The sequence below is a fragment of the Solea solea genome, chromosome 12 (assembly GCF_958295425.1).
Source record: "Solea solea chromosome 12, fSolSol10.1, whole genome shotgun sequence".
In the NCBI taxonomy this organism is placed as follows: Eukaryota; Metazoa; Chordata; class Actinopteri; order Pleuronectiformes; family Soleidae; genus Solea; species Solea solea.
In genome coordinates, this window is record NC_081145.1 from 8,412,785 (window position 1) to 8,434,520 (window position 21,736).

Sequence of the window (21,736 nt, forward strand, 5' to 3'; positions counted from 1 at the left end):
GAGGAAGCTCAAAACCACACACACACACACACACACACAAACACATGGCCTGCACGCACACCATAATAAGCCGGGATGGAGCTTGGGAAGTTTTTAAAAGGACAGACAACTCATATAGAACTTATGAGTTTCATAGAGAAAACAGTGAAGCATTCATTCTGACACAACGCCTGGCATCAAAAATGAAACACTGTCAATGCCACACTGAAGAAGGAAATGGTTGACAAACATTTAAAAATTACTTTAACTATGAATCAAAGTCAATTCAAAAGGTGGCTTAATAAACGTTGTTCACTTGTGTCTGAATGAACTGATTTTCTCCACTCTTCCAACCACAGCACAGTCTTACATAACAATTCACACATTTGCACCAGAGACCAGTTGTGTGGTGATACTTGACTAATTCAATATGTTCCATGAAACAGCATAGAGAGAGAGAGAGAGAGATAAATGAGAATACCCAATTCCCACTGGTTTCTTAAGGGGCCCGGTGCCCGTTCTCATGGCTGTTGCATCACAATATACTGTGAGGTAAAGACAACTGGAGCTGGGCCAGGCTCCGGATATATCTGGCCCCTCTGGGCCTCACAGCCACTTGCCATGCAGTGGGAAGAAATGGGCTCACACATAGTGGCTGCCTGGGAGCTGTGGAAAAAAAAAAAAGCTCCCTCTCTCTCCAGAATGAAGCTCTTAGCAAACACTTCAGGTTGTGGTGTGCATAGGAAGTGGGAGATAAATTCCAGCATCAGAAGAAAGGGAAGTGTTGTCAATCTCTGTCCTCTCAATTATGGTTTCCCCCAGGATGGATTTTTGGGATGAATTCATTCAGTGATAGATAAGAAGATGTGTGGCTCATTGTGCAAATCTGGTTCACTCCATCAGCAGAGTAAACCTACTGTTCTTCAAAGGCTCAGCGAAACACAAAAGACTCACAGAGAAACAATATCTTTTATGAAAGGAGGGACATAAAGAAAAGCGCTCATCAAGTGGATACTGCGTGGAAATTCTGCATCAGTTTAACTGTGATATGTTGATGGTTTAAAGGAATGTTTAGGAATCTCATCCAGACAAAAGCACACAACTCCCTATCAACTATAACAGATTTACCATGACAAACAGAACATAGGTGTGTACCAAAATGAACTGCACAGTGAAGGGTTTTAAACAGTGTCAGTTCCACACTATCACATTATTTCTGTACTAAACAAAATACCAAGTCCTAAGGACATAAACGTGTAACACGATAATGAATAATGACTGCCTTTTGCGTTGGATGGCTACCATTATCCACCCGTAAGGTCCAACCACTGGCACATTTTTGGTTTATTATCTCTTAGCCTGGGGACCTACATTTTTCATTTCTGTTAAATGTTCTAAAAGTCCACAAAGAATTGAGGGGGGTGTTCCACTTTGCTGCGCACTCTGCTTGGAATCATTAGCAAAAAACAGCTGTGACTTAGAGAGTTGGTCTCAGTGGATACTTTTAAATACACTCTAAGTAGCTGCCTGTGAATGTTTTAACTGAGTCACACTTTCTTGTTCGATCAATGAATGATGCCAATTGTATGGTGTATATTTTCAATATTTTATGATTCTGCATATTCTCCCTTCAGATGAATAATTTATGACCCTGTTTAATTTAGTGTAATGTGTTATTCCATCTGACTGTTACACTGTTACTGTGTCTGGTCAACAAAAGGTAATAAAGACAACATAAATACTCCCTAATGGACGGGAAAGCAGAGCAGGCATTCAGGACCATGGTCAGAGACACATCCTCAATCCTCAGTTTAGGATCGACTTTCCTTGGTGCTGAAGGAAGTGCAGTTACCTCACATGATCCTGAGTTTGGCACAGACCAAGGGAAACATCAGGGGAAACTACAATTACCTGTCAAATGATTATTATACCAAGAAGCACAAATAACCATGGATAGATGATGAGGTTATTGACCTCCAGCAGCTAATTTTATTTGACAAATTATTTGTCTTTTTTTACATACATATTTGGGTGTGATTTTTACATTGCCTATTATCTTTTAAAAAAAAGTCACACTAAATTGTTATTTATTTTTATTTATTTTCTCCTTCACACAAGGTCTTTTGGGGCAATTAAAAATATTTTTTTTTTTAGTCATTATTATTATAATGAACACAACTGCAATATCATGTATATGTCTCAAAGAAAACTTCAAATCAGTTCTCAATGTAACATACTACAACTGGCAAACATCATTGCTTCTGACCACTACTATAGTATAACAATAATCTATTAATATCAAACAATATGGCATTAAAGCTCAGGATCTTATTACATCTTATACTTGAATGTTTTGTGACATAAAGTAAAACTCATGTATCTTTGTCTCTTGTGCAAAAATGATGTGACATTGCAAATGGAGCTTGTGATACAAGAAAAAACAAGTGACTTGTTTGAAGTCACTGCAATGTCTCTTTTAGTTCGTCCTCCGCCTGTAACAGCTACAACTCTGACAACTCTGCTCTGTTTCATTATCTGTTTATCTATTTATCATTTTCTTCTGTTTCACAGTCTGGGTGTACCCCATCCCGGCATTGCATGATTGAACCATACTCGCCTGCTTCCTGTAAAGTTCGTTCCTTTGTTTGGCACGACTCTTTGTGTCAATAATGAGGCAGTCATTAGTGAGAGCCGCTGGGAATCCTGAGGCTACACTGCTGTGATCTGCCCATGTGCAAACTGCCCATTAAGCTGGGCAGTAAATTTGGGGAATCCATTTCTTTGCAAAATATCTACAGGGGAGACGTCACTGCCAGGCAGGGCTACAGCTGTGCACTCACATATAATTACATAATGTATTTATCCTGTGCTTTCCCCCCACATCTAAATATCTATATTTGACATTTAATATTGCCAAACTTTGATATTTGATATTTATATTTAACGTCTCATCTAGGCCAATTCATCAGTATGGCCAATTTTTTTTTCTTTCAAATCTGCATCACATCGGCCAAATGTTTTTTTTTATTCTCAGTAACTTGATAAACGCTCGCAAAACTGTATTTCTTTCATCCAAAAGTTTATTTGATCAACTTAAAAATGTGTAATGTAGTTATTTGTGTTTATAGAAGGAGTCGGATCAGAGGGAAAAGGCCATAAGTGTTAACTTTTATTAGTCTATTTAGTTTAAGCAATATAATATATAATATAATGAAACTGTCATATTGTATCAGGTGTAAAAAAGAAAACTAAGCATAAAAAAATCAGCATTATACTGTATATGGGCCATATGTGCTGACCATGTAACTCTCACTGCTTTTCTTCAGCATCTAATATCTCTCATCTGATGCTGTGATGCCATTTCTCTCAGTTTGAACCTTCAAAAGCGACAACCAAAAGGATTTTGTTACCGCTGTCCCCCGTCCCCAGCCCCCATCGTCTGCTTAAAGCTGCTCAGATGAAAGGTCAGTGGAGAGGAGAAGATCATCCATAGTCATGTGAGGATTTTCCTCTTATTATGCCTCCACGCTGCCTCTTCCATCAGATGAGGCATTGCACACCTATTGCTGATCACTCATTATTCTCCTCCTATAGCTCTTCTGGTATTCATGACGGGCTGCATATGAAGAAATGCTACAATACTATCATTAGCACAGGCACATCTGTTTGACAGAGCTGGCTGTATAGCAGCACGCTGCTTTGGATGGCTTTGGTCCGATCCCCATAGGATCTCATTAAATCAGCCAGTAAGGTGGGACCACCCCACCCCCTACTCCAACCACCGCGATGGAACACCCTCTACATTGCTGAGGAGGAGATGACAGGGAGAGGGAAAGAGAGCGAGAGAGAGAGGGAAGAAAGATGTATAGTAGTCAGTGGTAAGAGTGGGAGGGGTGAAGCAGATAGATGTGTAATGGTGTGTGGGGGAAGGGTAAAGGGAAAAAAGGGGGAGGGTGGAACAGGGAAGGTGTGGCTGATGAAGGTATAAGGATGGAAACAAAGGGATGTAATGGCAAACAGAGGAGAAAGTAATCAGTGGAGTAATGTCTCTGCAGTGATACAGTACGAAGGTCCTCCGTGTTCTCGGGTTATCAGTGGATACATGAGGAGCTGACATCTGTGTCGGCCAGCTGGCCCCGTGAAATTCAATTTAATGCACAAATCATATTTCATGCACTGCCACACTCACCTGCCACACTGTCAAATTTCAATCATATGTAGACAATGTACGCGCGCTGTTCTCTCACTGAGTCGCCTCGCTCGCGTTTGTGCAAAAACGTTTTTGCAGACGCGCGCGTGCAAAAGATAGCGCCGTTTGACTGTGTAAGGGTCATAAATCTCTGCTGGTCCAATGCCGCTGTCTCTGAGGTGTGGTGAGGTGAGCGAGGAGGGGGCTACACTCTCACTTAGGATTTGCCAATAAGTGGACTATAAGGAGGAAGGATGTTCTCGCACTAATTAAACACTGGAGTCTGTGGGGACTGAGCACAGCCTGCAGCAGAAGCCATGCCCTACTCTCCTCACACCACCCTACCGTGCTGACGGAAAGGGCATTCCTGCACGCACACACACACACACACACACACACACACACACACACACAGATCATGTGTCAGCCAGTCAAACTAGATGACCACTATCACACACACGTCCAATTCATATGATTAAGAAAAACACAGTAATTAATAATTATCTCAACAAGTAAAGGTAACAGCAACCCTAAAAGGACAAGCATATATATATATATATATATATATACATTGGTAGTTTGCTCCCTTACCTTTTACACAACAGCTATAAAGTGAACATTCTAATAAAACATTTAAAATAAGACTAAAAAATAAAGTGCAGGAGGAAAAACAATGAAGCGCCAATGTGTAAAAAAGTGGTGACATCTAACGGCGAGACTGCAGATTGTAACTAATGGCTGGATTCTGCTTCAGAACACAAAATACTGCACACTCTTGCTTGTTTGTCTGTTCAGTATGCGATAGGAAGAAAAAAAAAATGGCAGCACAAGATGGTGGCCTCCTAAAAGCAAGACCTTTAAATAAGTATACAAAAAGTGATAATACACTTATATACACTATACACTAAAACTACATGTAGTATATTCAATTTCTGCCAAAAAACAACAACACTGGACTTTCGACTAGAGCTCCCTGCGCTCTAACAGCCACGTTTCTGTCGTCCACTGTTGTTTGATCCAAACAGCTCCGCTGCTTATTGGATATGTGCCATATGGTATTTACTGACTGAGTGTCATGCTACGCTCATTATTGTAAACAGAAGCCCAAACATATGCAGGTGTGTCCTGTAGTCATTTGAACGTAAACACATTCTGATGCGCTATGATGATTAAATCGTTGAAAACTCCTTGACAGTTCTTATATGTGTATCTCGCGCTGAGGAAAAGCACATCACATCAAGGATGACTGGAACACAATATGGAACCGGCATAATCAGGAAAGCAGTGGAGTGTGACAGAGCTGTCAGTATCTGTGTGTGTGCGTGTGTGCGTTATCTACAGTACACATAACTCCTCCTCATAACAAAGTCTCTCTCACTGTCTCTCCCTCCCTTTCTCTCGGTTTTTCTCCCCTCCCTCTTTTCACACAAACGCACACACACAACACGTTGTGTCAAAACAACACGTCCTCGACGCTTGTTTTTCAGCAGACCCTGCTATCTGAATTCATGCTGCGTCTTATTTCAAAGCACCCAAAGATCACAAAAACATCTATGAACCGAATTTAATCTCATATTTTGAAGCTTTACGACTGGTGATTTAGCCGGCGCCATGTTGAGTTTTTTACAGATGTCACCCTGCAACCAAGCACCTAATGGACGATACCAGCTGTGAATCCCACTGGTGTCCGCTAATACTGTGTGTGCTGTGCTTTATCACATATTTTCTCTACATGGGAACATCATTTACATCCCGTGCTATTAATTACTGCCCAAAACTCTGCAGGAAAATGTTTACTGCTGCTATTAAGTGAGACGTCGGCTCATTTTCTCTTACCAAACTACATCCACTTTGTATATAAAGTCTACGCTATAGATCGCTATGAAAACCTGGTGTGAACCTGAGGGTAACTGGCCGAGCAAAGGGGGATTCAATGATGCATGAAGGAATTTAAGGAATATGCCGTTTCAAAAAAGGCAAAATCTGAGTCTGTCTGTGCTGTAAAAGCTTTAGTATGATGTGAGGCCTTCAAGCGCAGCAGGGCTGCTTTCCTTTTCACGAGTAACTTGCCACTGTTCTTTTCAGAACCACATCTATACAGAATGTTCCCCTCAGATCTCCCCTCAGAACCTCTCACTGAGTGCTGTTACACATGAAACGCCACAGGGGGACACATTATTCGCTGCATACTTTGTCAAGCTATGTAAATATTTCTTCAGTCACGAGCATCGCTGGAATGCCATTGAGAGCAAACACGCTCTCACTTTTCCACCGCCCTGATTCTGACAGCCCTGTCTGTACTCACAGTCTATCACGAGATCCAGGAAAAAGTGTTTTTGACACATTTCCACTGTTTGATCCCCGACGCAGCCAAATCCCCCGAGTGCACTCATCCCGGCCTGCTCAGAGAACGGTAAACCCCGCGGCAGTCGAGATTCCAGGCTACTACAACACAAATTCCAACAAAATCGGGGCTCACTCTAATCCTCCTACTATATGAGGAATCAGGATCCCCAGGGATGTCAGGATCCCTCTCAGCACAAGGATTCTGTGCGGTGTGCATAATGAAGCCTATTATATGAGATTAAAATCATTTTACAGCTGTACAGATAGATAGATAGATAGATAGATAGATAGATAGATAGATAGATAGATAGATAGATGGATAGATTTAAGCTCCTAATTAACCAGTGCATAATGTGGTGAGCCAAAAAAACTCTTTAACAAACCCTGCTCTGTGTTAATCAGCCATTGAGGCAGGCCGCTCTTGGAACACGCCACCCTGAACAGAATAATGGGCCACTTTACAGGCCTCCAAGTTAGTTCACAGAACCCAGAGCTGGGAAACCGCTCGCACAGGGTTCATGAAAAGGAGGGGCGATTTAATTGTTTCCTCTGTTTTGTTTTTGGAACCCCCCCCCCCCCCACACACACACACACATACAGAGACACAAACCCCTCCTCTTTTGGTTCTGAAAGGAGGCTAACAAACAGGCAATGAAGGGGATTGTTGTGTGTCCCGCTGGACGAGTGGGTGGGGTAAACAAACGTAGACTGAAGGGTCTATCAGCTCGGGGCTTTGGGATGGGATCGGCTGAGCAGTGGGGAACAGCACACATCCAAGATTGGTCGGGCTTCTGTGGCGTCGGAATGGTTAAGAGGCGCTGGCAGATTTGGGGAAGAGGAGGCTCGCGGGGTGAGGTTGAAGGAGAGGTAGACAGAGAGAGAGAGAGAGAGCAAAAAAGGGGGTTTATTCCAGAGGAAGCGGGAGGTGGACATGGGTGCTGATGTTCCTCCTCTGGGATTGGGCATTGTACTTCCCCCCCCCCCCCCCCCAAAGTTCTCATGCATGTCCTGTCTTGGCTCCAGAAAATGTCCGAAAGTGATGGAGCTCTCTGTGATTAAGCGGACAAGTGGCAGCTCTGCTCTGTGCTCCCACAGCTCAGGCTATTTACAAACTCAAGAGGAACATTAAGGCCGACTGATCCCCCCCAAAGCTGCACAAAGAAGCACACAGACCTGCCTCAGGGGCCCATTGCGCTCTTAAATGAGGATTTCTGGAATAGTAAAAAGGGGCACAGAAAGAGAAAGATGGGTACGATGGGGAGGGAGAGTGAGGGAAGTGGGTAATGACAATAGTTTGATTTAAACTTGAACTTTTTTCAATGTGTGCTCCCAGTCAGCTGATGAGGGATCAAAAGTGAAAACACTATCCAGCCACTAACCTCCCAGCATCATCAAACCCTTTCTTTCCCTCTTCACCATGATCTTCCTCTTTATCCCTCCATTCATTCCATTATCCTCACTCTGAAACTGTCAAAAAAGCATCACGGCAGAGACGAAGGATGCGAGGAGAAGAGCAGCTGGAATCACTTGGGAAAACTTCACCAGAAGTTTGACAGAAAACAATCTAAACATTAATTAAAGCACATTTTGAATGTGTCTTTGATTCTTCAAGGGGCGAGTCGAGTCAAATATTAACAACTTTGTTAGCATCTAGACTCAAAGTTGAAACTATTGCAAAAGCTTTTTGTTTTGTATTAAACCTTAGGGGCTGACAATAAGGAATACCAGAACATATCCCAGTGGGTTACCACATCAGTGGGCGGGTTTACTCTCAAATGGGCTGTCACATGGATTTATTGGGAGTCTAATGTGTCTTTATTGAGGCATAATTCCATGCTAGTGTTCTTCATCAGTGTCGGTGGATGATGGGTGGCACAAGTGTTGTGGCAACAACAATAATCTCTTAATATGTGCATCAGAAAACTCTCCATGGATGTAGTTTTGCACAGTTTTATTGCACCTATTAAGTAACTATTCAGTGCCACTGAAAAGTAACAGGAAATGACATCAGGGACTTTGGTTCTGTCTATTCACACTCACTGGATATGTTGCATTTTTACCTCCAGGGCCAGCGTACATAACAGTGTGCCAAGGTCTCACTTGTATAAGACATTTTAATCACAATTTATCATCATTTGATCATCATTTCAACATAAACTCCAATTTACTACCAGTGTGAATCTGTCACATTGAATCTTGAGACAGTTCTTCCAATTGAGCCTCCTATTTGTTTTGAAGGAATCACTCCATGTGCTTTAATTATGGTTCCTTTGTTGCCACACAATGGTCTGATTGTTGTCACTGGCATGGTCTTTGTTGCCAAGAGGGAAAAAAGCAAAACAAAAATGTGAACCCCCACCCCCAGCCATCCCGCTTTCTTCCTTTTACCAATCATTCTCGGAGCAATTTTGCGACTCCCCCTTGCTGACCTGAATTCTGACGTAGCAGGTGCCAATGGGATGTGAGTGGTTTGGGTTTTTGGTGGACGGGATGAGGCCATCACAGTCCCAGGAAACACTGACTCAGTCTCCTCTATATGTGAATGGTATAACCGAATGTTCTTCTAAATCTGAGTCATACATCAAAGACATTTCTCAGAAATGTTTTTTTTTTTTTTCTTAAACATATCAGATGAGGTTACACGCTCATCTCAGCATGTGTTGCCTTTCATTTTTGGGCAATTTTGGACACATGTTACTCTGACCATGACCTTTGAACTGTGTCTATACCAGAATATTTCTCGTGTGATCTTTGCACTCGTTACACAGCCATTTGTAAGCATTTGGATTATACCATTTCAGAATCTGATTTTTATTTTAGTTTATTTTCCACGTCTGTCTTGTACCTGTAGAGTTTATCAAGCGCACACCTAACTCTGACCTCAGTGGAATGTGCAATTATACTCCCTGTATTTTTATTCCATGAAAACACCATAAAGGACAATCCGCAGATCACATACAGTGGGATTTATGATATTTAACATTAAATCCATGTGGATTATTAGCTGAAAAGTGTTTGTTAACGGATAAACACATGCATGCGGTTCCAATTTGGAGGTTGTATCCCATCTCTCCCGTAAAAACAGCTCACAAATCACGCAGTTTAACGACCGCCGCTGTCTCACAGTGAAACTGAAGAAACGCTTTGACCGACTCGCTTGTGAATGCCTCTGTTTCTGTTCCTGTGCAGTCATACAGAAGTGAAGGGAGCCAGGCTCTTTGTTTGGTCAACCCATGGGAAAGGCCTCACTCTGTGCAGCTCTCTGAGAACTGAAACATTCATTCTATAGGCAAGGCGACGAAGAAGAGAGCGAAGACATCGCACGAATCCCTCATAGTGGGAAGATTCACACCAGGAATGAACCGGTGACGAGAACGTGCATCGCAATTCAAGGTCCGAGAAAGCGAGGAGAAACATATGGGAGAAAAAAAGGAGAGGGAGCGACTTTAACGTAATTAGGAAGGAGAGAAATGAAAGGGGCAGCTAAGAGAAGGAAAAAAAACAGAAGAGGAGTATTGATAGAGTGAGAAAAGGAGAGACAGAGATAGACGAGCGTGAGGGTGGTAAAGAGTGAAAAAGGGGAAATGGATGGCACTTTGGCAGGCTCAGCGTGTTCCCAGGAGGATTACTCAAGCACTAGATGCCACGAGATGCCAGCAAGACCATAGACAAAGTTTCATGAATGGACACACACACACACACACGCAGACGTGCACACGGACATAAAATCTGTTGTATTTCACCTGTTTCCTGTCTTCCATCTTTTCTACAGAGCTTTTATTTTTTCTCCTCCACTTTTCCCAGCGTCCTCTTCACCCTGTGTTTAGCCACTTTGTCTAAATCTCTCTTCCTCACTCTGTCTCTCTCTTCCTCTGTTGCCTTCCAAACAGCAGCGAGGAGAGCTACGACTTGGCCAGGGACAGACAGGTAACATATGCTGCTATCTTCAGGCTGCTTGTGCAGCCCTTTGTGCACTGGCAGCGCTCACACAAAGAAGGGAACGCCACACCACCTTGTGCCCCCCGCTTGCTCACTCCATCACACAGCCATTTATCTATTTGGAACAACAGAGAGAGTCCTATATTTTACTGTCTGTCCTCCTCGTCTTTTTCCACTTTCTGTCCCTCCCACGCGTCAAAGTTCCTCCCCTGCTCTATCTCGCACTTCGTTCAGTGTAAGATTTCCCAGTTCATCTGGCAGAAATTGACACATTTGTTCAACATACAAAGAAATCAGGGAAACGAGGCCAGCACTAGCTGCAGGCTGCTTGTGTTTGTAAAATCAAATTAAACACATTTTCACTATGAATACAAGCCCTACCACATTATCTCCATTACATGTAAACATGCGATAGGATTTAATGCAATTTTCTCTTCACCATCTTCCCCAGCTAACTGTTAATTGGCTCATAACACCAGTATCCCACACAAATCCATGCAGCAAAGATTCCTCTTTTTAATGATTCTCGAGCACGACAGACCACAATAATCAAGCCATCCATCAGTGAAGGAGGTGACGGTTCATCAGTCTATTGATTTTTTTTTTTTTTACCAGTATGTTGTTACTTCTATTTCCCCTTCCCTGATTATGTAAACCTGTCTTAAATTTCTACACAAATCCCCTCCCCCCAAAAAAAAAATGTGCGTGTTCTTGTATGTGTTAGCCTCTGTAGGACCTTTTCTGGCATAAACACTGACCGGGTCAAGTCCTCATGGAGACTAGAAACTGGTCCTAATGAGGCACAACCTCATTCCTGAGAAACTGGTTGCAAAGATGGTGATGGTTAGGCTTACGAATAACACTTTCTTAAGGGTGTCCAAATGAATAGAAGTCAATGCAGTGACTACACAAACATATGTGTGTGTGTGTGTGTGTGTGTGTGTGCCCACCTCAGAACAAAGGCACACACACACACACGCACGCACGTCCATATATACATCTTTTTGTGCCATGAATAGCCCGAGCAACTATGCACCAATTAAAATAACCGTCTTCACAGATGGTTAACACAACACATCCTGACAAACACCATTCTGACTCATTTCAATGATTTCACTTGGAGATGGGCGAGAGAGGCTGCAGGGTCCTGTCTGGCACGTGAGAGCCAGCTCTTTAGCTCGGCGGTTACATAATTCATCTCCGGATGTCGTTACCTTTGACACATCTACAAAGAAAAGGAGTCTTGCGTGGTGACGGTCAGAAACAAAGCCAAATACTGATATCTAGCACATAATTAACCATTGGTATAGGATGAGATTTGGTGAGATTTGGTGTGAAAGCTCAACATTAATTCATCTTCACAGATTAATTCGTTCAACAGAAGGAAATAATCTACAAGATGATGAAAAAAATAACAATGTAGCTTAACAGCATGTGGCAAATATGACCATCCAGGATAATGATTGTTAGTAGTGTGTTGTCTGTTATTCTCTGACAAATGCAGGTAAACAACATTATTATGGCACAGCCAGATAAAAGCCACTGCATGAATACTGTCACACTAATGATGATCTTTAAACAAATGCAAATGATGTGCATAATGTGGCTAAACAATCCCATTGATGTAGATGGGGGAATTCCAATTGCTTTGTAATGGCAGCGTGATAATATAAATACACAGCTCCCTATTTAAAAAAATAAAAAAAATAAATGTTTCTCTGTCAAATGACTCATCCATCCTGCCTGTCAACATGTGTGAGTGTGCAGTGCACGTTCTAAAGCAGCGAATGCCACAGTACAGAGATCATTCAGCCTGTGGGAAAAGGACAAAGTGCATTAGATGCATGGACACTTTCCGCTGAAGATTCTACCGACAATTCTGTGCCGAAGGCCAAGGCCTCATCGCACCGCATGCCTTCCACACACAATACACAACGGTAGCCACTTCGGTTCACCATGCAGGTCCATTCGAACACGTTCAAATCCCAACAAGGTGTAAGCAGGTGAGAAAACCCACAAGCTCACTATGAACATGTTTTTTTTTTTTTTGGTTATATATACAGTATGTGACAAACCAAGAGTGATGCCGAAGGCGATCAACTGATGGTGCCAAGACTGTTGGTTTCCATGGTGACGCTGATGGTGCTATTGGAAAAATAGTGTGTGTGTGAGAGAGAGAGCGAGGGGGGGGGGGTTTATGAAGAAGGGCAGGGCCCGCACCAGTGATTGGCTCTTGAAGTGGGTGGTGATGGTAATATAAAGGTAATAATGCTGAGGTTTCCTCTCCAGCAATTCTTATTTGCCAGTAGCAGAATGTGATTTGCTGTGACACCGAGCTTCCAGCCATGAAACAAAAGACGCCTTTGACAAACTAAAGATGCAAAAAAAGACTTAATAAGAATACTTTTAAATATCACCTTCTATTTTTTTCAGAGTGAAACAAGATTTGCAAAAGCACTCATGTTATTTAATAGTGAGTCAAAAATAATGAGTCAAATTGAAGCGACAACTTGTTGCCAGTAGATTACCATGACAATATCAGTGCAGCAGAAGCGCAATGGACACTGACAAATCTGTGCAAATCCATCACCTGATTATTGGTGTTCAGTTCACAGCAACTTATATATCGTTCTTCCCAGTGACACGGACACTTCTGTCTGAATGAGAAATGGAAATGCTGCGCGCTTGGCTGGAGCAGGACCAGTGGAGCACTGTGGGATAGTTTAGGTCAGGCAGCTTTACGCACAATTAAAAACACAGCAGTGACATAAAGGTTACAGCCAGCGTTGGCAGCAAAGTGCTTTTCCTATGGTCGTGCCTTACATCCACATGCATGAACATGATGTATTCCCTGTGGTGATTGTGTAAGTGACAGGGAAATGACAAGAGAATGACTTAGATATTTTACCTGCGGCAAAGCAGAGTGACTTTTATTTTGGCAGGTGCCTGTAAGAAGTCAGCAAATGAAGATGTAAGTGAACGCAGCTCTTTTGTTCAGCCATGTAATGCAATGCTTAGCGTATATTTTTAATGCCCCACAGTCTCCCCCTACTCGATGTTTTATTGGAATTGAACCCCGTTTTCTTAAACTGGAATCATTTCAAGAAAATGCAGTAATAAATACAACAAAATCTGCGATCAGTGTAAGAGAGCTCTGCATACAGCGGCTCCACTTAATATTTGAAATGTTGATCTGTCACATCTGCAGAAATGTCTCAGTTAAATCAGGTTTTCAATTAACCTTTGACTATTGGTGATTAACACATAATGAGAGACGGGGTTAAGACGCGCCGTGCGCCTCACCGTCTCCACCGTCTCCACCGTCCATCGGTCCTACTGTTGTGCCGAGCTGTGGTGCAAAAGGGGGCGAAAAGAAGCACAATTTTACCTTCGTTGAAACCCACGATAAGAAAAAGTTTTTGGTCTTGTCCCTCTGCGGGGTCTTGTCGCATCCGCTTCGGAGACGGCGAGCCACGAAGCGCACAGTGGTCCAGGTGCAGGAGCGCGTTCACACACCAAACGCAGGGATTTTCAGTTAAAATCCGAGGAGCTCAACGATCTGCTCAACGATCCCACTGAATGAGCTGTGCCTCACCTCGCTCCTCGGCGTTTTACTCACCCACCCCTCCTCCTCCGCCCGTCTCCCCCCTCTTTGTCTCATGTGCATGGGAATGCCAACTCCCCCTGGTTGAAGATGCAGCCTATACCGTATCCATATATCCCCACTTTCTCCCTCTCACGCTCAATGGGGTTTTGAGTTTGTATGGCAGCGGTTGGACAACACTTTTCTCCAGAGGGCCACGCTGACTTAAAGGAGGGCAAAGGGCCACACATGATTTATGACAACACATCATCATGGCAACATTTACATTTTAAATATTAACAAGCTGGTGTGTGTGTGTGAGCTGTAACAGAACTATAAACATCCTTCAAGAACCATACCCAATGTGTCCCATTTAAGGAGGATTACTGGTAGAAAAATGAGTAAAGTGTATATTCACCTTTAAATATGTAAATGGTCTCCAAATCTCTGTTTCCTTCTTTCTTTCTTTATCTTTCTCGCCCAGTTCTCTTCAGCTCAATGATTGATGTTTATGGCAGAGATGAGCATCACTTCTCTCCCATCGGCCACACTGATATAGATAAAGGAAGCCAGGGGCAACACATTATCGTTTCAACCTCCAAACAGATTTATCACTCCAGTTAAACCCATAGAATACACAGCATGCATAACATCCTGTACCATTTGTGTATATTCACACGCAGAGCAGGAGGTTCTCAAATTGCAGCCTATAACCCTTTAACACCTAAGCCTCCAAATGTCCCTCTTGCTTATTTTAACCATAAAAGGGCCAGAAAATGTCCTGTGAGTAAATGCTTTTGTCCATTTTCTCCAGAATAGCTTTCAATAGATGATGGTCTATTAACAATTTAAAATGAAGAAAAACAAGAAGTTTTATTTAAAAACATGTGGTTTATGGATGAGGATAAGACATATTTATAGTTTGGCAGTGATGTTGTCGAAGGTGAACAGCTTTGCCTCCGTGGATGCTCGCTGTGTTGTCATTAGATACTATATGATCAATAGATTTGGTGTTTTTGTTTTTAATGTAAAAGTTAGTGAAAGTTAGTATATGATTAATATTTTAATTTTAGATTAATTGCACCGGTGCACTGTCAATTGCAAAGTTGCAATGTTTTTCCCACTCAAATAGTAATTATAATGGTTATTATAACTCATATAACTCGTTCTTTGGTGGTATCTCAGCATATTTATGGGTTAACACTAGTCAAAAAGGTACTCACTTTTTCAATCAATCACTTTTTGAGGACTATTTGAGTATGGCGCTCCGTACCAGGTTTGTCAACATGGAAAATATTATTTTCTAAAGAGCATTGAACTCCACTACACTGATAAAGTTCCACTGCAACAATTAGATTATACCAACTGTCAGTCACACTGGCCTTCACTCATCACTTCTTTTTGCATTTTCAATATTATTCTTAGTTCCTGGTTGGCTTCAAACAGCAAACAATTTTCTTTTTCAGTCATGCATGCACGGATGTGTCTGTTGCTGTAAGTAAAACTCAATAGAGAGAGAAATAGATGTGATCTACAGTTTTCGACGGGCTTCAACTCCCTCAGGCATTGGTTGGAAAGCAGTTTTGCATTTTTGACAGAGAAGCAACACGTGCATCTTCTAGCCACTGGCACAGTAAGCCATGGCCTTTTCTAATAAACCATACTTCTTCCATCTTAGGAGATCACTCAGTATTTTTAATTCCACCTTGCTTCACTTTTTTATGAGCACCTCAAAGTTACTTACCAAAATACAAGATTGAAAAATGTAATATAATGAATTATTTACCTACTAATTTTTGAATGTGAAAGAAGCTAAAGAGAGAAAGCAGCAGTGGTTGAGAGACCTACACTAAAAGCAAGGGCCAACAATGATCTCGAAGCGTCAAGTCAAAGACACAAACCTGAATTGCGTGCACGTTTCACAGTGGTTACACAACAAGGAAGTTGTTGGCACTTTCGTCTTAACGTACAGGATTGGTTCACACTGCTCAACGACACTGAATGAACTGTGCTTCACCTCATTCCTCTGCGTTTTACTCACCCACCCTCCTCCTCTGTCCCTTTCCCAGCTCTTTGTCTCTTGTGCATGGGAATGTCAACTCTCCTTGATTGGAAAATGCAACCTATACAATATCCATATATCCCTGTTTGTCTCGCACACGCTCAATTTTTCAACTTTTTTTTAATGAGAATTCACTTTTTGTGGCTGTTTCTTTGCATTTCTGCCTCTGTTCCTGTGTAACCTAAATTACAGTTGTTCTCAGTCGCTTTGGTGCTTTCCTCACATCACTATGAACATTTGCACAGCAGTTAGTGCATTTCTCAAAACAATTAGTGCAAACTGCAAAACCCAGTGGATAACCTGCAAAAGCACGTCACTTGCTCAAAATAGATAGTCCATTCCTCAAAAGCAAGTATTCAAAAGTATTTTCAAGTATTCTTGACAAACGGCTTTGTCAAGTTTTCATTATGACAGTTAATACAGTTTATTCTCTCAGTGTTTTCCAATGCAAAAAAAAGGTCAGAACTCGGTGACACTACCTGAAAATGCTCAAGACAGCACTATACACTACTCGTACAGCCATTTGAAAACTACAGTAAAGTTGTAACTGAACATCGGTGAATCATTCTGGCACATCCAGACGTTCCTGTCTGTCTGGTGACATATTTTCATCTACATATCCTCAGGTCATCCGAGGAAAAGTACGTGAAAAGAGTGGCGAATCCACCCTCTGCATGACTCTGCCATTTGCTTGACAGAATTGGATAACTAGTTCAACAATTTTGTGTGTAATGACTGAAATGGAGACTATTAGTTGTATTGGGAACGACTATTCAACATCCATAAGTATAGTTCATTTTGACTGACATGACATAAGCAAATGATAGTGTTATAAAACAGCAGAGAATTGTATGCAAGCAACTGATACGTGTCCAAAAGCATTTGCAATTTATTCAGAGGAAGGAGAATTTGCTACTATGATGTGCACAAATGACTAAATGTTCTGGAGGTTGAACTAATAGTGATGAGAATTTTCATTCTGATCTGAGAAAAGCACCAAAGCGACTGAGAAAACCTGTAAGATGAATTGCACTTTCCTCCTATGTTAGTTGCAGGTACTGTATCTGTAAAGGCATAAGCATTTCATCAAAATGGTTAGAGAAACTAAAGAATCCTCCTTAACATCTCCAGCAGAAGAGAACACAATGGCAGAACCACTGCATTTAGTTACCAGAGTTTATTAACAAAGTTTATTTTACAGTGTTTGCACATTTGTATGCGCATATGTCCCTGCACAGCTTAGCCATTAGCTTGACCCGCTTGACGTGATTTGTCCCTTGCAGAAAACTAATTGGGGACCCATTATATAAACACTGACTGCATTCAGTTCAATGCTGATTTCTACAATTACAACTAAACAGGTCAAACACAGTAGACTACAAACATGCTTAAAACCTTCAGTTAATAAAGAAGGAAACATTTCTATTACAATGCACCATTGAGAAATAATAGATCGATCTTTCCTGTTTGTGACACAACACTAATCTGGTCTCATTCCTTCATCAGTCCACACATGCCTTCCTCTCATCTGCCAATTACTCAGTGTTGTGAAATGCAGAAGCTGGAGTGGCATTTCAGTCACATGATTTCTAAACTTATCCGTCCTTTAGTTGCTGTTTCTTTTGCACTTCTCCACCACTACCTTTTCAAGAGGAGTACAATAAATTCCTTGAAGAAGAATCAGCCCCGAAAGAATGTACTTCTATTCCCATTTGACCATGTATCACTATTCTCTATGACAACACGCTTATGCTCCTCAAATGTAAAGCTCCTCATTTTTCTTTTGTATATGATTAAACATCATTTTGTAGAGCATTTCCAAACCTTTGTTGACAAAATGAAATCACACAGAGGGCCATAATGTGTGGCTTTCTCACCAAAGCATGTGACTTTGATATTTTTAAAATACATTCTGCTGCAAAATTGTAAACAAAATTGTAAACAGTCGTGAAATTTGGAGAAAACTGAATTGGTTCTGCAGTTATGTTTTGGTGAACTCAACTGAAATATCTTATAAGTATATATTATTCGCTGTTGGTCATGAGCCAGTTTTTATTAGAACTTTATAGTTGTGTGAGACCCCTGCTGTATGCCTTTAGAGCACATTAGACAGCAAATGAGATCATGGAGAGTGATAAAATCCCCAAATTTGGGTCTCATTCAGACCTGGAATTAACATCTATTCAGGGAAACTTAATCTTCCCTTCATTTAAGTGCCATTATGGATATTTTCACACAATAATGGCTTCACTTTAGCTCTTCAAACTGTCAATGATGATACACATTTTGTCTTAAATATATTTTCAGGACTCTTAAGGATTCAGGAAATGTATTGTATACCCATAAGATGTCACTGTGACGATGTTAATAAGGGATTATATATTAGAAGGGGGATTTTGTTACAACATTAACTGCACCAAATCCAGAAAAGCTCTCAAACTGGTCTTCATATAGTTGTTTGGTAACACAACCAAAATAAACCTAACCATAACCCGCAAATCACTAAGGATTATAACTGCTTCAATATTATAAATCATACATTTACACATTATAACAATTGTAAATACATTTGACATCCAAACGCTTAGTCTGTAAGAACACAGACACCAAACTGCTTGACCCATGACTACAAGTCTGGTTCTAGATCATCCTGCAGTTTCTGGTTACTACAGGTCTGTGCATATGAGCAGCCACAAAGATCCCGTGGCAGAGCACTTTCTTGTCTAAATGCAGATGTGTGCTGACAGTGGAAGACATTACTTATCTCATCATGGAATTTCAAAGATGATCTTGACCAAGTGTGCTTGAATGCCTGGTAGACCTCATTTCAAGAAACTACAGATCACATCAGGTGGAGCCACAGAGTCAATGGAAAGGCTAACCACATAATTCTCACCAGGACGGACAGGATTTAGTCGTTATTCACCATGAGGTCAATGGCAGACTGGGCACATGCTCCTTACACTCTATAGAAGCTGAATCCCTTTGTCCCTCCAGCTGTTTGGTTGTCTTTGTTCACTATTTGCTTCTATAGGAATTCACCCAAAGGACTCGCTGAGCCCAGTTGAACTGAGCGATCTATGAAGTTCTAAAAACTATGGCTTGTTTTCTACTGAGGTTCAGATAAAATACTTGTGTCGAGTCCAGTGTATATTAGCTCAAAGTACATTAGTATACATACAGTATTGTTACAAAAACTTCTTCAGTTGGATTTCGTCCGAATTCATGCCTCACAACAATGTATTGCAATGTAATGTTATGGGAATATGACACATTTCCTGAATCCTTTGAGTCCTGTGAGTGTTAAAGTTTATGGGTTTTGTCTCACTGACGTTGCTACAGCAGTTACAGTTGTAAAAAAAGAAAAAAAAACAAAAAACAGTCTTTTGGGTTGATTCACTTCATGACCTAATGACACAGCTGCCATATAATCCAATCGCTCAGGCCTGGTGTTAATACCAGGTTTAAAGGAAGTGAGGTTTGGCAAGTTGAGTGAAAAGGAGTCACATGGTGTTTTTTTTAATGACATTGAATGTAACATTTGTTTGTAAATCTAGCTGTCATCATGCAATGAATTGCTTTGTTTGTAATTGTTCTGATTGTGCTTCATTGCACCACAAGGAAGAAAAACACAGCAACACATCATCTCTATTGAAACGGTGTGACTTGTTTAAATATAAACAAATGTCGGTTGCATTCCAATCATTCTCTCTGTGTTTCTCATTCTAGCGTTAGTGGGATCTCATGTTGTCAGAACAAATGGAGGCAACAGCTATGTTGGGCTAGTAAAGCGAGACAGCTGCAAACAGGTATGACTGAAAAGACAAGACATAACGTACATGAGCAGCCGTGCATTTACCATTTTTTCACTAGGGTTTTTTAACATTTTTTTTTATTGTGAACATTGAAGGGGATCTGAGTCAAGAGTAAAAAGGATTGATGCTGTTTGATGTCTGCCACCTGAAATCTGAACAGTGGTGGAGACACTGCTCTCCTTTGCAAGAAAAGTACAGGGGGACATCAAGTCCAGCAGTGTTGAAACCTACATGTTGACAGGAGAGGAGTGTGAAGAAGAGGCAGAGGTCCACTCGATGCATGAAGAAGCTCACGCTCGTCTGCACTGCATGCAGCAAAAGCAGGAAAAACCAAGGCAACTGAGGACGCTGATGTCATGGTGCTTTGTCTCGGTTCCAGGAGGATCACCTGTCCTATCTACCAAAAGTGAGGGACCTAAAACTGCAGCAGATTTGCTGATGAAGGCAAACTGGAGTGCTGACTTGGTGGACAATCTCAACACCAAAGAATGTGAAAAGCAGTGTGTGAGCAACCTTGCGTGACTAATAAATAATTACATCTCATTTTATGTGTGTGGGTGGGAAACTGAATATCTTGGAAAGGATAACATAAGGGAATGGTGGAAAAAAAAAAGGGTTGGCCGCACTTTCTGTTCCAGGCGTGGTTTTGGAGCTTCCAATGTGCAAGTGTGTGTTCATACAAAAAGCCAAGCTGCAGGTACAGACCTGTAGAAACAAAAAATATAGGACGATCTTTTGCCAGGCTATGAAAATGGGTAGTCAGATGATGGGAGAGACGAGCAGTTTCTCCTATGAGAGATGCAGTGTGGTGACTGTGTTTTTACAGATGTTAGTTGTGTTAACGAACAATTATATTAAGACCAGTTTGTGACCTTTCTGGATTTGGTGCAGTTAATGTAACAAAGTTAATGTTGTAACAAAATCCCCATTCTAACCCTAACCCATGACATCTTATGGGTATATTATGCCTTTGCGGAAGGGATGAGGTAAATTGGACACTCTAAAGCTACCATAGGTGTGATTGTGAGAGTGGGTGGTTGTTTGTCTACGTATGTGGCCCAGTGATGGACTGGTGACCTGTCCAGGGTGTACCCCGCCTATCCCCCTATCCCCCTATGTCTGCTGAGATTGGCACAGCTCTCCCCACGACCCTCATGTGGAGAATAAAGTGGTAGAAGATGGAGGGATGCATTTCCCTCCAGTCCTGAAATAATTTAAGGCGAAAGAAAATGTGTGTCATTGACAGTTTGAAGAGCTAAAATGAAGTCATTGTTGTGTGAAAATATCCATAATGGCACTTAAATTTAGTGAAGATTAAGCTTCCCTGAGCAGATGTTAATTCCAGGTCTGAATGGGACCAATTTCTCTGAGCAGATTTGGGGATTTAATCACGCTCCAAGATCTCGTTTGATGTCTAATGTGCACTAAAGGCAGCATACTGCAGGGGTCTCTAACTTGCGACCCAACACCTACGGTAGATCAGCGGTAGAGTGAGTCATCTTTCAACTGTTTGTGGGTTCAATTCCCAGCTCAGCTGCCAACATGTCCTTGGGCAAGACACTTAACCCCACGCTGCTCCTGACGGCTGTTCCGGCAGCGTGTGAATGGGTATGAAAGATGAACGATAGATATATGCACTGCACACTCTCTCCATGTTATTATTGATCAACATTTTGAATTAGATTTTATTTCTGTCTATACTCTACATTAATTTTCATATATGTGTTTTTCCTTCTAATTCATGTCACATAAGATGTGGATGATCTGGATTTTTATCTCACACAATACTCTTTCCCCTGCTCAGTAACTGCCTCCTGATTTCA

The 21,736-nt window shown here is 41.5% G+C and overlaps 1 protein-coding gene across 2 annotated transcripts in view; it reads right to left on the reverse strand.

The window, feature by feature from the left end:
- Positions 1-14,045, reverse strand: part of slc1a2b (solute carrier family 1 member 2b) — a 31,533-nt gene extending 17,488 nt beyond the window's left edge. Inside the window, exon 1 of one of the 2 annotated variants that reach the window (XM_058645230.1) lies at positions 13,842-14,045. The gene's annotated coding sequence lies outside the window, so the exon portion shown is untranslated. Of the gene's footprint in view, positions 1-13,361; positions 13,386-13,841 lie in introns of those variants that run through there. The other variant, XM_058645231.1, reaches the window with a different exon arrangement.
- Between the last annotated feature and the right edge of the window lie 7,691 nt (positions 14,046-21,736).